Consider the following 14,426-nt stretch of genomic DNA (forward strand, 5'->3'; position numbering starts at 1 on the left):
CATCTTTGTTTTCATTAGCATCATGGTTGCAATTACAATAAGCACTGGAAGACATTCCTTAGTTACTGTTGTAACTGAAAAATTAAGATTTAACAAACAACTATGTAGAGTGAATCATTATATAGATGCCTTTTTCTTACTTTCTAGTATATTGTAGAATAGCCAAAAGGAAATACCTGAAATTGCTGAAACCCACTAAATTGTAAATTGTAAAAATTTCATAATTGGCCCCACTTGTACCCACTTACCCTGTTTTACAACTTTTGAGTCTTATCATCACAAAGAACCCCTGTAATATTAATGAAGGAACTTGAGTTAGCCCAGAACTAGCTGTCAACTATAGTTTTCTTACTTGTTAGGGTAATGGTTACTTAAGCTTGGTTTTAGCTTCGCTTGGCTCCTTTACTTCTGCAAGTTGTAGTTGTTTATACTTGCTGTGGTAATGGTAACAACTCCATCTTCCCCTGTTTGAATCCATGAAAACCCTGAACTCCTTAGACTCCAGGAGACAGACTTTCAAATTCTTAAACCATATCTGTTCTCTTTGCTTTCCTTGCAATAAACTCTTTCTCCTTTTGAAATCCAGGTGTCATAGATTGGCTGTTATGTGCAACGGGCAGAGAACCCCAGGATTTGTTCCATATCACTGTGAAAGTTTCTTTAGTCCTGTTACTTCTGCTCTTTCTTCAAAATATAATCAATATTAAGTATACCACTCTGCCATTTACAAACCTATACTATGTATGTTAGTTTATTTGTCTTCCTACAAAAGCCTTATGAATTAGATAGAGAAGATACTACTATTCTCATTTTACAGATGAGGCATCAGAGCCTCAAAAGATTAAAGAATTTACCTAAAATCATTATATGCAAGTAGTAGAAGCTCTAGCACTGCCCTTAGGTCATCAAGGCCCCAGAGAACAAAGCACATTTCCTACTACAAGTGGAGAATAATCATAGAGCTAAGGGTCCTAGCTGCAGGGTGATATTTCAAGAAAATGACTGTCAACATAGTTGATCATTGAATATTGGGAAAGTGTACCTGTTAAATAATGTCTAGGGATGTGGTAAATTGTATATAACGATTTAAGCTATAAACTACGTAGATGCAATGTAGTAAATTAAGGGTAGGAAAGCATTCAGAAACAAAATCTTGAGTTCATTCCAACTTAATCATAACAGGAGCCAAAGTTTAGTGCTTTCTGGAAGGAGCTGTGAAGAATTTTATGCACTAGCGATCCACTACCCTTCTTCCAAGCCACCATATCTTAGAGGTCTAAGAGCCAATCTGATGGAGAGCTGTGGAACTGCATTTGCAACTGTGTTTAGAGCTCAAATATCGATTGCTTGTTTCTGTCCAACCACCTCTTGCAATAAACAACCCTACAAGAGCCTGCACTGTTGGGAAGCAGTGATGCATTATTTAACAGCAGCTAATCAATATAAAACAAGCCTCCCCTTTGTTACAGCAGTGCTATTGATAGACTGCTTCTCTCTTTTAATTTTTTATTATTTTGCATTGATTCCTGAAACTCAATTCTGTACCTTACTTTCCTTCCATCAGGAACTGTGAGCTGAGCCCTACCTGACTAGAAATCTAACGTCCTTTTTGAATCGCAAATTGCCGGACTCAATTAAGCAACAATCAGTTGAGAGTTTTTCAAAAATCATTCAACTTTACTCTAATCAACCTTAATGAGTGAAACAAATTGAATATAGGATTTGGTGGAGGGTTACATATAGAAAAGTCTTAAAAGACAAGATTATTTCTTCTGTCTGTGTTTTAGAGGGTAGACTGTAAAATTTTCCCATTAGTGTGGGTGAATGTGAGAGTGGGAATGGGGATAGGGTGGGGGTTAAAGCATTTAACTACCACTGGCCCTAAAAGTGATTTGTCCTCTAAATTCTGCCATATCAATGGAAGAATAGGGTCCTCAGTTTTTTGTGTTTTTTTTTTTCCCTTTCTTCCTTTGTGTTTTCTTTGTAAATCTTGTTTGAGTTGTGTAGAACAAAACATTAGGCCCTGCTGCACCTGAGTGCTAACCCCTAATTAGCCAACATAGAATGTCCAAACAGTGTGAGAGAGGAATCAGCTGTGGGTATATCTCCAGATGCGTGTGTCCGTGTGCAAAATTATGTGATTTGGGCTGAAAACAAGCAGTGGTTCACCTCATGATCCATTCATTGACTGCAGTGTTTTTAAGTCACTCTTTTTGGCCTATCATACAGCAATAACAATAAAATAAAGTTGGGTTTCTAGACAATTCAAAGAAGTTGAAGAGTTATATGTCAAAGACATTTCTTTTGGGTTAGTTGTGCTCACTGATGGGTATTAGTTGTTTAATATATATTTCCTAATTACAAAAGAAGTATAAGTTCATTGTATTTGCAGAAAATTTAGCAAGTTTAGGAGTAGAAAGAAAATGATCGCCCCAACTCTTACCTATCAGATAACAGCTGTGACATTGTTGAAATATTGCTGCGTATCTCCTGAAATTCATTCTTTCTTAATTTTTTTCTTCCCATATAATTAATCCAAGTTACCAGGAGTAAAATCATACAGATTAACATGTCTAGTTCTTGTATGATTTTGCACTATGTAATGGAGGCCAGGTCAGAAATTATTTTAACAATGCTTCTTTCTTGTCACCATTATTTAAAAAGCCCCTTTGGCATGGCAAATTACACTGGGATCGAATCCTATGTTTCTCCTAAACATTTCAGTTAGTTTTCAGAGGGTCAGTGTGTTATCAGTCCAGGGTCAAGAATTCCAAAGCCAAATTATTAAACATAAATACATATAAAAAAAAAAAACAAAACACAACTGGAATTGGAAGGATGAGTTCTGGATAAACTGGAGGAAGGAAGTCAGGAGATCAGAAGCAGGACAGCTTATGGAACCAGGAGTCTTTAAGCTGACAAATCAAAATAAGCAATGACCAGAAAACTCCAAAAGCATTCAGAAAAGGAAATGAGGCTCGGCATAGATGTTCATGGATTCCTGATGGGGTGTCCCTGTCCAACTGTCATTCCACAATCCTGAACATTGGCTAGGCACTAAGGATGTGCCCAGCCACTGAGCTGGCTGCTAAAAAACTTGGAGCCAAATATATGTGCAGCCCCTGGAAAGTGTATAAAATTTTACAGTTTGCCTTTTCAATCTCATTCTGACTCTACTTTATCTACTCACTACATTTCTGGCAATATCATTGTGAGCCTTTTAAATCATGTCTGGAATTAGACCACTGAAGAAAACATACAATATACTAGCTGAGTTAGAAATGGAGGGAATAAGGAAATGAAAAAGGGATGGTTTCTGTTCTCAAAGTCTCATGGGAGAGAATGATCTGGTAGTTTTACATGAGGTGAATGACATGATTAAGTCCAGAACCTCACAATATGCCCTTCTCCTACCTGCCCTGTTGCCCAAATACACCTCACGGTAGTAACTGCCAATGAGCTACTCTGAGGGATGAATAAATGACTTAATGTGGTCATTTGGTTTCCATTTCTGTAAGGGGCTTAACATATTTAATTAATTATTTAAGAATTTTGACAGAGTTTTTGCTATTTTTTTAATTGAGACAATTACTATGACGATGGAAATATGAACTATTAGAAAAGGAATGCTCTAATTTAGAGAATCATCAAATTAATCTTCAAGGTTTAATGCCCAGCTTAAATAACCTGAGAAGGCTTCTTTACTTATAACCATAAAAAGAGAAAACAAATTAGTTGAGATGAACCAAAACCCTTATGGTGAAACGATTCACCTTAAGCACATGTGTCATTAATTATTACATGTATGAAGTAAATATGGTTTGTATAATAGCTTCTCACCAGCAAGGAGAAAACTCCTTTAATTGCTTTTGTCTATAAATAAATTTCAACAGTTTTCTTCTCTTTTGAGTTGTCCATCCCTTGAGATTCATGGATTTCCCTGCTGGTTGGCTGCAGTGGCTTCTTGGTTAAAATTGTTTTATTTTGTTGTTTGGTTTAGTTTATAAGACATTTCAGTAAGGTATAACATATATTAGCTAAAGTACAAAGATCTGAAGTGTATGCATGTTAAATTTTTACCCCTTGTTACCAACCACCTGTATTCATCCTTATTATTGCCACCTGATTTAATATATAAAATATTGCCAGCATCTCAGGAAGCCCCCTTTCAACCCCACTCCATTGATACCTCCCAGTTGTAACTAGTATTCTGACTTTCAGCCCCATAGGTTAGTTTGGCCTGTTGTTAAAATTCATATCAATGGAATAAAATAACTTACTTTTTATTTCTCTGTCTTCCTTCACTCAACTGATTTTTGTGAGATCTGTTCATGTTGCTTGTACCCATTATTCGTTCCTTCTCATTGCTGTGTGGTAATCCTGTATATGAACATACTGCTGTTGATAGACATTTAGGTTATCTCCAGTTTGGGGCTGTTACGAATAAAATTGTCATGAAGATTTCTAAGTTTGCTTTTTTTAAAAAAGCTTTACAGAACAAGCATGCATAAAATAGAGGATTCCTATACACCATTCCACCACTAACACCTTGCATTGGTGTGGAACATTTGTTACAACAGAGGGTAGTGGCACATTTGTATAATTGTACTATTAATTACATTTTTATAATTTTACTACTAATTAAAGTCCGTGGTTGAACTTAGGGTTCACTGTTCATGTAGTGTAGTTCCATGATTTTTTTTATTGTTACCATATATGCAATCTAATATTTTTTCTTTTAATCACATTCAGATATACATTTCAGTGTTGTCAATTGCATTCACAAATTTCTGCTACCATTCCCACCGCCCATTACCAAAACATCTGCATCATTTCAAACATGAACCCTGTACATTTTAAGCCTTAACTTCCTATCCCCTTGTAACCTATATTCTAGGTCCTGACTCTATGAGATTGCTTATACTAATTGTTTCAAATCAGTGAGATCATACAAATCAGTGAGATCAGACCCTTTTGAGTCTGGCTTATTTCTTTCAACATGGTGTCTTCAAGGTTCATCCATGTTGTTGCATGTATCAGGACTTCATTCCTTTTTAATGCTGAATAATATCCATTGTATGTTTATACCATATTTTGTTTACCCATTCATGGGTTGATGCACACCTGGGTTGCTTCCATCTTTTGGCAGTTGTGAATAATGCTGCTATGAACATCAGTGTGCAAATATTTGATTGAATCCCTGATTTCAATTTTTTTGGGCATTTACAGAGTAGTGGGATTGCTGGGTCATATGGCAGTTCCATACTTAACTTTCTGAGGAACTGCCAATCTGTCTTCCAGAGTGGCTGCGCCATTTTACATTGCCACCAGCAATGAATGTTCTATTTCTACACATTCTCTCTAACACTTGTATCTTCCTTTTTGTTTTAATAGCAGCCATTCTAATGGGTGTGAAATGGTATCTCATGGCTTTTATTTGCATTTCCCTGATGTTTAATGATATTGAGCATCTTTTCATATGTTTTCTGGCCGTTTGTATATCTTCTTTGAAGAGGTGCCTATTCAAATCTTTTGCCCATTTTAAAATTGGGATATTTGATGACCCTAAGCATAATGGACAGAGGGATGATTACAGATGAACAATTTTGTTTGAAAATAAAATATACCCTAGATTAGGACACTTTGCTCCAACTTATATCATATTTTGGGAGAGTTTGGCTTCCTATTTAAAAAAAAATGGGGTTGTTTGTCATTTTGTTGTTAAATTGAGGGATTTCTTTATGTATTTTGGATAATAAACCTTTTTTAGATATGTAGTTTCCAAATGTTCTCTCCCACTGTGTAGGTTGTTATTTTATTTTCATGATAAATTCCTTTGAGGAACAAAAGTTTTTAATTTTGATGAGGTCTTATTCATCTGTTTTTTCTTTTGTTGCTTGTGCTTTGGGTGTAAAGTCTAAGAAACCATTGCCCAACACAACATCCTGAAAATGCTTCCCTATGTTTTTTACTAGGATCTTGATAGTTCTAGCTTTTATATTTAGGTCTTTGATCTATTTTAAGTTTATTTGTATGTATGGTATGGGTAGGGTTAAACTTGTTTTTAATCAAATATGCACTTATTTCTCTTAGGTATTTAACTAGAAGGGGATTGTTGGACCATAAGGTTTAGCTCTAATAGCTAGATAAAAAGTTTTTAAAGGGATTGCCCTACGTATTTACCAACACTTGAGAGTGTCAGGTTTTTTTTTCTTTTTATTTCATTTGTGCTGTTGGGTATGTAATAGTGTCTGATTTTGCTTTTAATTTGCATGTTTTATGATGACTAATGGTGTTGACCACCTATTCACGTGTTCGTTGGCCATTTGGATGTCCCCTTCATGTGTAGTGCCCATTTTTTTCATTGGGTTGCCTGTCTCTTTTTTCATGATTTAAAAAATCATTAAAAGGTTCAATATTCAATTTTTACAGAGCAGGAACTTGATATCTTACCATAAATTTTCTCCACCATTGTCACTGCTGTTATTTCTGCTGCTGTTTCATTTTGTTCTCATTGTCTCTGCTCCTTAATCTCTTTAATCTCCTTCCCTCTGCTTTCTACTGCCACTACTCTTTGAATTGTGAAATTTCTGGCCATTTTCTGAATAAGAAACTTTCTAATCTTCCGAGGGACACCAATGTGAGACTTTAGAACCCAGAACCAGTAGTCTACAGGTTTCCCTTTTGGGCTCCCTAGTAACATCAATGGTTGTATTGATGAACACTTACTTTGAATTCACTATCCCATTGGTTTCATTGGTTGGCATCACTGTCAACCATCCAGCTCTGTTCTGGACCATCACATTCTTTAGATTTTCCTCAAATGCCAAGTCTCAATGGTTGAGAAGTATCAACTCAGACAGTGAGAAATAGTGTCTGGGTAGGATCCTCTGGAAAGGTTAGCCACAGGTAAACAACAGAACTTTTTCTTAAGTTCTTTCTCATCTCTCTTACTTTGGGTACCCCCTTTATGGGGCACTAACAGATTTACCAGGACACACATCAAAGACTTCCTAACAATGGGAGAGACTGATGACAGAAGATTTATATATATATATATTTTAACATTTCCACTTTCCCTCACTTGGTATAACTTTCAAGCCATGATTCCCAAAAAGGGAAAATTCCACTGGTGTCACTATATTTACAACAAAACTATTCCTGTACATCAGAGAAGTCTGTAAACTTATATAAGTAGAGGAACCGATACGAGCATGGTAAATCATCATAATCATTTATGTATCCATTCTTATGTTTAGAGGGTCTACTATGGGCCAGACATTGTGAGAGATCCTATGGAGGATAAAAAGAGCCATACAATGCTAATCCTGACATCAAATTGTTGAGTATCTTTGCTACCAGTAATGCTTGCCTATTATGTGCCAAATAATATCATTATCTTGATTATACACAGCATATTTTTATTGATGAAGATGCTGATATCTCAGTGAGATTAAATAACCCAAAGTCAAATAACTAGAAATTGACAGGGATGGGAATTGATTCAGGTCGGACTGGCTCTAGGAGTATGCTCTTTGCACCACCACAAGAAACAACTTCCTCTCTACTGTCCTAGACCTTTGTTCTTACATCTCTTATAGTATATAAAACATGATACTATGATCAACTTTTAATATGTTTGTCTCCTCAATCAGACTGTGACCATATGCCAAGGATAAGTCTGATGCTTCTCTTTTGCAGAGAGCCCAGATCCTCAAGAAGTTTTGTTGAATGTAAATGTAAATCCTATAAGATGCCCTAGGACAGATACTAATAAATTTATGCACCCCTACAGAGGTGGAAAAGTTTATTCTGAATGAGCAAAGCAGACAAGATAACAAAAGTGCTTTGAGTATTATTTGCATACTCGGCACTCCACTAAGGTTTATCTGCTTGAAATCCTAACAACAACCTTAGTAGTCTTCTATTTTTCTTCTCATTTTAAAGATGTAGGTATGAAAGAGAACTAGATATGTCTGACTCCAGAGAAAGCATCAGCCTTTGAACAGAGTTTGAGGGCAGCAGTTTAACTGGAACAGGTTCTTGAAGGGTAATTAGAATTTGGACACACTGAGTTGGGAAAAGGGGATTCTGGCGTGCTTAACAGCAAAGCAGGAATGCAAATACACCAGAAATATGGCTCAATTTATTTTGGATGAACTGAGGTTATAACAGGTGCACAACTGCAAAGGACGCTATTGAGAGAGGCAGGAGAATTTGGGGTTGATGTGAGTTTTCTGGAGCCTGACTGCTGGGGTTTGAATCTCTGTTCTGCCACTTATTATTTGCTTATTATTGTAGGCAAGTTACCTAACATCTCTGTGCCTCAATGATTTCTCAACCTCATAAGGTCTATATCACACACATACATACACATATATGTGCATATTCATATCTACATAGTATGAATATGTAGATTTCTATGTGTGTTTTATATATATATATATATATATATATAAAACAGGACAGTGTCTAGTATGGAGTTAGTGCTATGTAAGTTTAGCTATTATTATTAGCATCAGATTTATTTAGAAAACAGCACTAATTCAGAGTGATAGATTTTGGTATATTCATTTAAAACCTGTCTCATTTTGTATTTGCTCTTCTTTAGACCCACTGGATTCTGTGGCATAGATTAAATACTTGCTGGATTTTAAATACCCTTCCTGGAATAATCTATTTGTTTTTGTTGGAGCATATCTTCCAAAAAATTTTTGAAAGAGGGCACAGGAAGTATGTATTCTTTTCTAAAAAATTATCTTTATTTTTAGAAAAATTTTTGGTTTACAGAAAAATTGCATAGAAAGTACCAAGAGTTCAGAGAAAGAGGATTTTATTTAGTTATCTCAAGTTGCTTCATAGATATGTGGCCCTTTTGTTTAAAAGAAAAAAGAATTAAGCTATATAAAAAAGAATTAGGAAAAGTTGTGTTAAGAATATAAAGCAGTATCAAAAAGACTATTTTATATGCTGTCCCTCTTCAATTACAAAGTAATACAGGGCCCTCTAAAATGGTAATTTTCCATTGGAATAGTTTCATATTTTCTATTTCATTTGTCTTTCACTCTTTTATATGTCATTATTACTTGAAAATTGTATATTTAAGTGAAGCAGTGACATATTTTAACTTGGTTGGAAAATTTTCAAAATTACTGTTCAGGCTATACCATGAAAACAACAATAAGAGTCTATGTTCATGACACAGAGCCTAGATGTTTTTTAAATTAGGTTCTCCAACATGGTCCCTGTGATCTGTATCACGTTATGTGATGGAGAAAAATAATGAAGCTTCCTAATTTTGACAAAGGTGTATTGCAGTATCTCCCTTTCATAGCTTGGGAAAATGAAGAGGCATAGAGAGCTTACTCAGGTTGTGAGTTTTCCTTAAAATTTAAACTCTTTGTAAATTTATAGGAACTCTTAATGTGAAATATAAGGTAGTAATAGAAATACATCAAATATGTTAAGGTCAGAAGGGAAAAGTATATTTAGGAGGTTTTTCTGCATTCCCTTCAACCCCATTTTCCATTTTAGGTTTTGTTTTCCCTTAGATTTTCCCAAATAGTGTATTTTTTCAAATTTTGGTGTGCTTTCCATTAAAATAAGATTATGCAGTTAACTAGATAAAACATTTTTTTATTATCCTCACATTGATTTAATTTTACCCCCAAACTATTCTCCCAGAAGTATAAAACAATTCTAAAAATTCATGGATTATCAATGAAAGTCATTATTCAGTTACTAAGCCAGTTGATTTCTTAAATATATTCTGAGTTAATGTATTCCATAACAAATGTTATCCAGATAGGCACAGCTAAATTCTCACTAAAATGCTCACTAAAATACTCAGCCAGGAATTAAGGAGTATTAGTCAGAAATAAACATATTGTGGGGAGAGAGGACTTTTTGTTTAGTTGTCTCCAGTTACTTAATAGATATGTGGCCTTTTAGTATAAAAAATACAAAGAAACAAAAATAGCAGGTTGTCAAACATAGCTTTTATAGCCTCCCTTCCTCAGTGGGCCATATGGCTTTACAGCCCCAGTGTTTCAATGAAGCCCCACCCTCCACGCTGGCTTTCCAATAATCCTTTCTGATGGAACTAAGATCCTTTTGGATAAGGAAGGCTGATGATATATAGGCCAAAGAAATCAGATGGAATTTTTCCCTCTTTCTAGGCAGTTGTTTACCCTGCCTGTTTCCTGCCAAGATTAGATAAAGGAAATTAATATTCTTTTCCCTGCCATTAAAACTAAACTTTTAAATGAAAATATTTACTTCTTTTATCAAAATCTCATATTTGGTGCCTCCATTTAGCCACTGGAGTTCATGCATTCCTTTAGGAGTATAGATTTAGAAAGTCTCTCTATAGCAAATATTATTGGCAGGTGCCAGTATAATTAAGGTGGCAATAGTCAGATTACAGAATACAATATGAATGAAAAACATCCCTAAAACATATAATTTCTAAATCCTGGTGGTAATCTAAAGCATATGCAATCATATTTTGGACATACTTGGAGTTGATTGCAATGTGATTTTATCTGACCAAACAATTCGCCCTGACAAAGCCTTACAAAAATTGAACGTTTAGGCTACGGAACAAGTTGAAATTTATATGCACGGCTAATCAGCTGGTAGTTGTTCATAAGGACTGTAGTTTAGAAATCCTTGGAAGAACAAATCTGCTTGCATGTGTCCTTGAATTCATATTTAGACTTCCTTGGGGAGCTTGGTGCATTTCATATACATTTTAAATTATCTTCCCAATTCTTCTCCGAAAGTATTTTTAAAGAGCCAGTGGTGCAATTATCCCCCTAAAACACAAAGGGACAGTGAGACACATGACTCATCAGGGTCACCAAGTGAACCTCTGGCAAAATTGAGAGCAGACCCCCTCATCTCTCAGGTCAGTGCACAAGACCTTTCTGCTTTCTGTTGTCATCAAAAGAAAGGGTTTCAATAGGTTTAATCATAAAATTTGACCTAAAAGCAATAGTAATTATCCATGGGCAGGAACAGCACATTTAAAATAAAATCGGCCGATACCAAATTATTTCAGCTCACCTCAATTTCCCTTTCTCTGCTTATACAATGGAGGAAGCACTAATAAACAGTAAAATTACAAAAGTGGACAAGAGGAAGGAAATACAGAGCTTACGTTAGTGCAAATAACCATCTCCTGAATAATCAAAAGTTGGCTGTGATTAGAAGCAAAGACAATGTAGGCATTTATCCGGCAAACATTGAAAGGAAAGGCACACTAAATAAAATGTATATTCCAAAGCAATTTCTTTACTCATAGAGGCTGAACTTGAATATGTTAGTCTCTTCTGACTCGCATCTCTTAAAAGCTAAATGACATGCCATATCTGCGAGCGTTTGAACAATATGGCACTGCTGCAGGCTTTGTAGGCTGGTGGTTCCAAACAAGATCTCAGTCTCTGCCTTGCTCTGAAAATTTCCTTTTTCCACCAGCATTGCTGTGCTTGCCAAGAGTGACATAACCTTGAAATTATTTGTTACATTTTCCAATGAACAAACCCAGTTTGTTAAGGAAATGGGCAGCCTATATCATTAGCAAAGAGTACAATAGAGGACTCAGAATTCAGCCTTGACTGGTGGGCCCAGAGAATGACTAGTTTCTGGGAAATCTTTCTCCTTTTAGAAAGAATCCAGTATTTTAACTGGGTGGGCAGGGCTGGGTTAGCGTCCAGAGGTTGTTAGGGGAGTGTGCTATCCTCTGCACCATACGAGAGCTGAAGTTCACATCTTCTTCAATATTCCAGTCCAAAGTGCATTTTCACATCCATTTTAATTGCACTTGATTTATATTAGTGGTCTTCCTTGAAATCAGGTATGTTGGCAATGAAATAAAATCTGCTATTGATTTTTTTCTGATTATACAATAAATATATGCTTGCTGAAGAAAATATACAGAAGAATTAAGTAGGAAATGAATTACTCATTATCCTACCAGCCAAAGGAACCATGAACACACACCTCACTTGATTATCCCACTATAAGTAACAATAATATTACATATGAGGTTTTGATTCACGATAATAGGAGAAATATTTTGTAAAATGGCACAGCAACTGTTGGCTTCACAATATTTATAGATATTAAAAAGGGGAACCAATCCTATATATTGAGATTAACATCAGTATTAGTATTCTGTGTATATGTGAACAGTGTAACATCTGATGGATGGCTTCCTCTAGGATATACCGTAATGGGAAACCTTGATTAGGGTAATGCTGAAGAAAGCCTGAGGTATGGAATTAACCCATAGGAAGCAGATGCTTTCCATTTTTTCTTTAAAATGAACATTATAGTGTAGTTTTTAAAGTTAATTTCATTTTTAAATAGGTAATATTTACATGTTCCCTATAGAAAACTATATAGAAAAGTATATTTTGAAAATTCTTGCTTCTGTCCTTATTTCTGCCCATCCAATTATACCTCCTGTCCCACTGAGAAATCATCTGTTTTATTTCTTTATGCAAATATATGGCAGATCTACCCATATAAATGTATAGAGAACTTTAGTTCGAGCAGTCTCCTACAGAAATTTTACTATACTTTACTATATTTTGAGATGACAAACAAGGTTGCAATGATAACCGTGTACAAATATTATTTGCTACTTTTGCAGCTATACATTTAGGATAAATTTTCAGTAGCATCACTGGGTCCAAGGGTAAATTCATCTGTAAATTTGAAAGATGTTATCCTTCACTGATATTTTAACATTTTGCACTACTGCCAGAAATTATCAAACATTTGATTTTTGCCATTGAGAGGTGAGAAATTACATCTCGCTGTAGTTTTAGTTTGCATTAAACTTATTATAGAAGAGGCTGATATAGTTTTCCAATGTTGTATTTTCCAGAAAACTTTTCAAGATCTTGCCTATATTTCTGTTGGGTTTTTCCTCTTCTTCTTAAGTTTTGGAAATTCATTATTTATTAGGGAAACTAACCCCTTCTTTGTGACATAAGTTGCAAATATGTTCTTACTAATTGCTATTTTCCTTTGATTAACTTGTGTTGTTTGTTTGTTGTTTTGTTTTATTTCATTTCATTTTGTCTATGCACTTGTTTTGGATCTTTTTACAATTTCAAATTTATTTTTCTCACAGCCTAAATTTAACTTTTCTGAACCCAAATGCTATACAGTGGAACATTTTAGCTATTTTCTCCTTCATAAGATATCCTCTCTGAATAAGGCACTTTTAATGAAAGATGATGCTATCTCCTCCTGAAGAGAAGCATTGCAAATCTCTAATTTATTTAAAGTTTAATATCATGTTTCCTTTTAAATGGAAACATGTTAACACTACAAACTCTTGGGATTTTGTTATTTCAATGTCTAATCCCACATACACAGTATGAGGCTTTTTATAGTCATGAATATTTGATGAATTTATAAGCTTTTGCATTATGGAGATATGGATCTCAATATCAATTCCAAATGGTCTAAAATAACTCCCTTGGAAGATCAATATAATTCGGAATTTCTTATATTGAATTTACTGAGGCAAACCATTTGGGGATACTTGTGGATATATGTCTCATGTATTCATAGCAGATATGCTAAAAAATATAGGAATGCTATTCATATACATTTGTTTAATCTTTGCATCACTTTATATTCAATACACAACTGTTAATAACTTGAGGTCAGTAACAATTTGGAATATTTCCATCTGCTTGGAGCAGCTGGTACAGTAGTGCATGTTGGTATTTGTGATAACAATCAAACAATTTGCTTATTCAGCATCAGTTGCCTTAGGTTGAAGTCTGAATATATCTTGAATCTTGCATGTCAGGAGTGTTTAGGACAACTCTATCATGTATTTAGCTAGTTCTGATATTACTCCCTGGCGGGTGGATTCAGAGCTAAGCTCCAAGGCTCCAGCTCTAATTGGAGAAATCACTGCTAAATTCCCACAGCATTCCATTTGGATGTGTATTGGTATTCTGTTATGAATGTTCTCTGCCCCACTCCCACGCAGGGACTGCCCTGATCATGTAGGCTTGTCCTGCATGAACTGCTGTAGTGGCCAGTATATCTTTGGATGGATTTTATGGAGTCAGATTTTTCCCTTGTTAGTCTCAGAGGATACATTCTACCATCTCACTTTGCCATTTTGCAGGAATAATGGACAAGGCAAAACAAGATAAGCCAAGACATACTTTCTTCTTACACTAAGAGAAAATACTCAGCCTAAAAAATAATCATGTTTTTCTATTTTTTTAATTACTTGAAGAAAGCATAGTCCCTTTCTTTCCTTTATCAACCTTAGAAAGCTTTACTCATACTTTCTCCATTAAAACAACCAACCAACCAACAAGCAAACTTTATTAACTCCTTAAGATATGTGTGAAGGATCTCCAGTAACATAAAACTGTCCTACAAGC

The sequence above is a fragment of the Choloepus didactylus genome, chromosome 5 (assembly GCF_015220235.1).
Source record: "Choloepus didactylus isolate mChoDid1 chromosome 5, mChoDid1.pri, whole genome shotgun sequence".
Classification (NCBI taxonomy): Eukaryota; Metazoa; Chordata; class Mammalia; order Pilosa; family Megalonychidae; genus Choloepus; species Choloepus didactylus.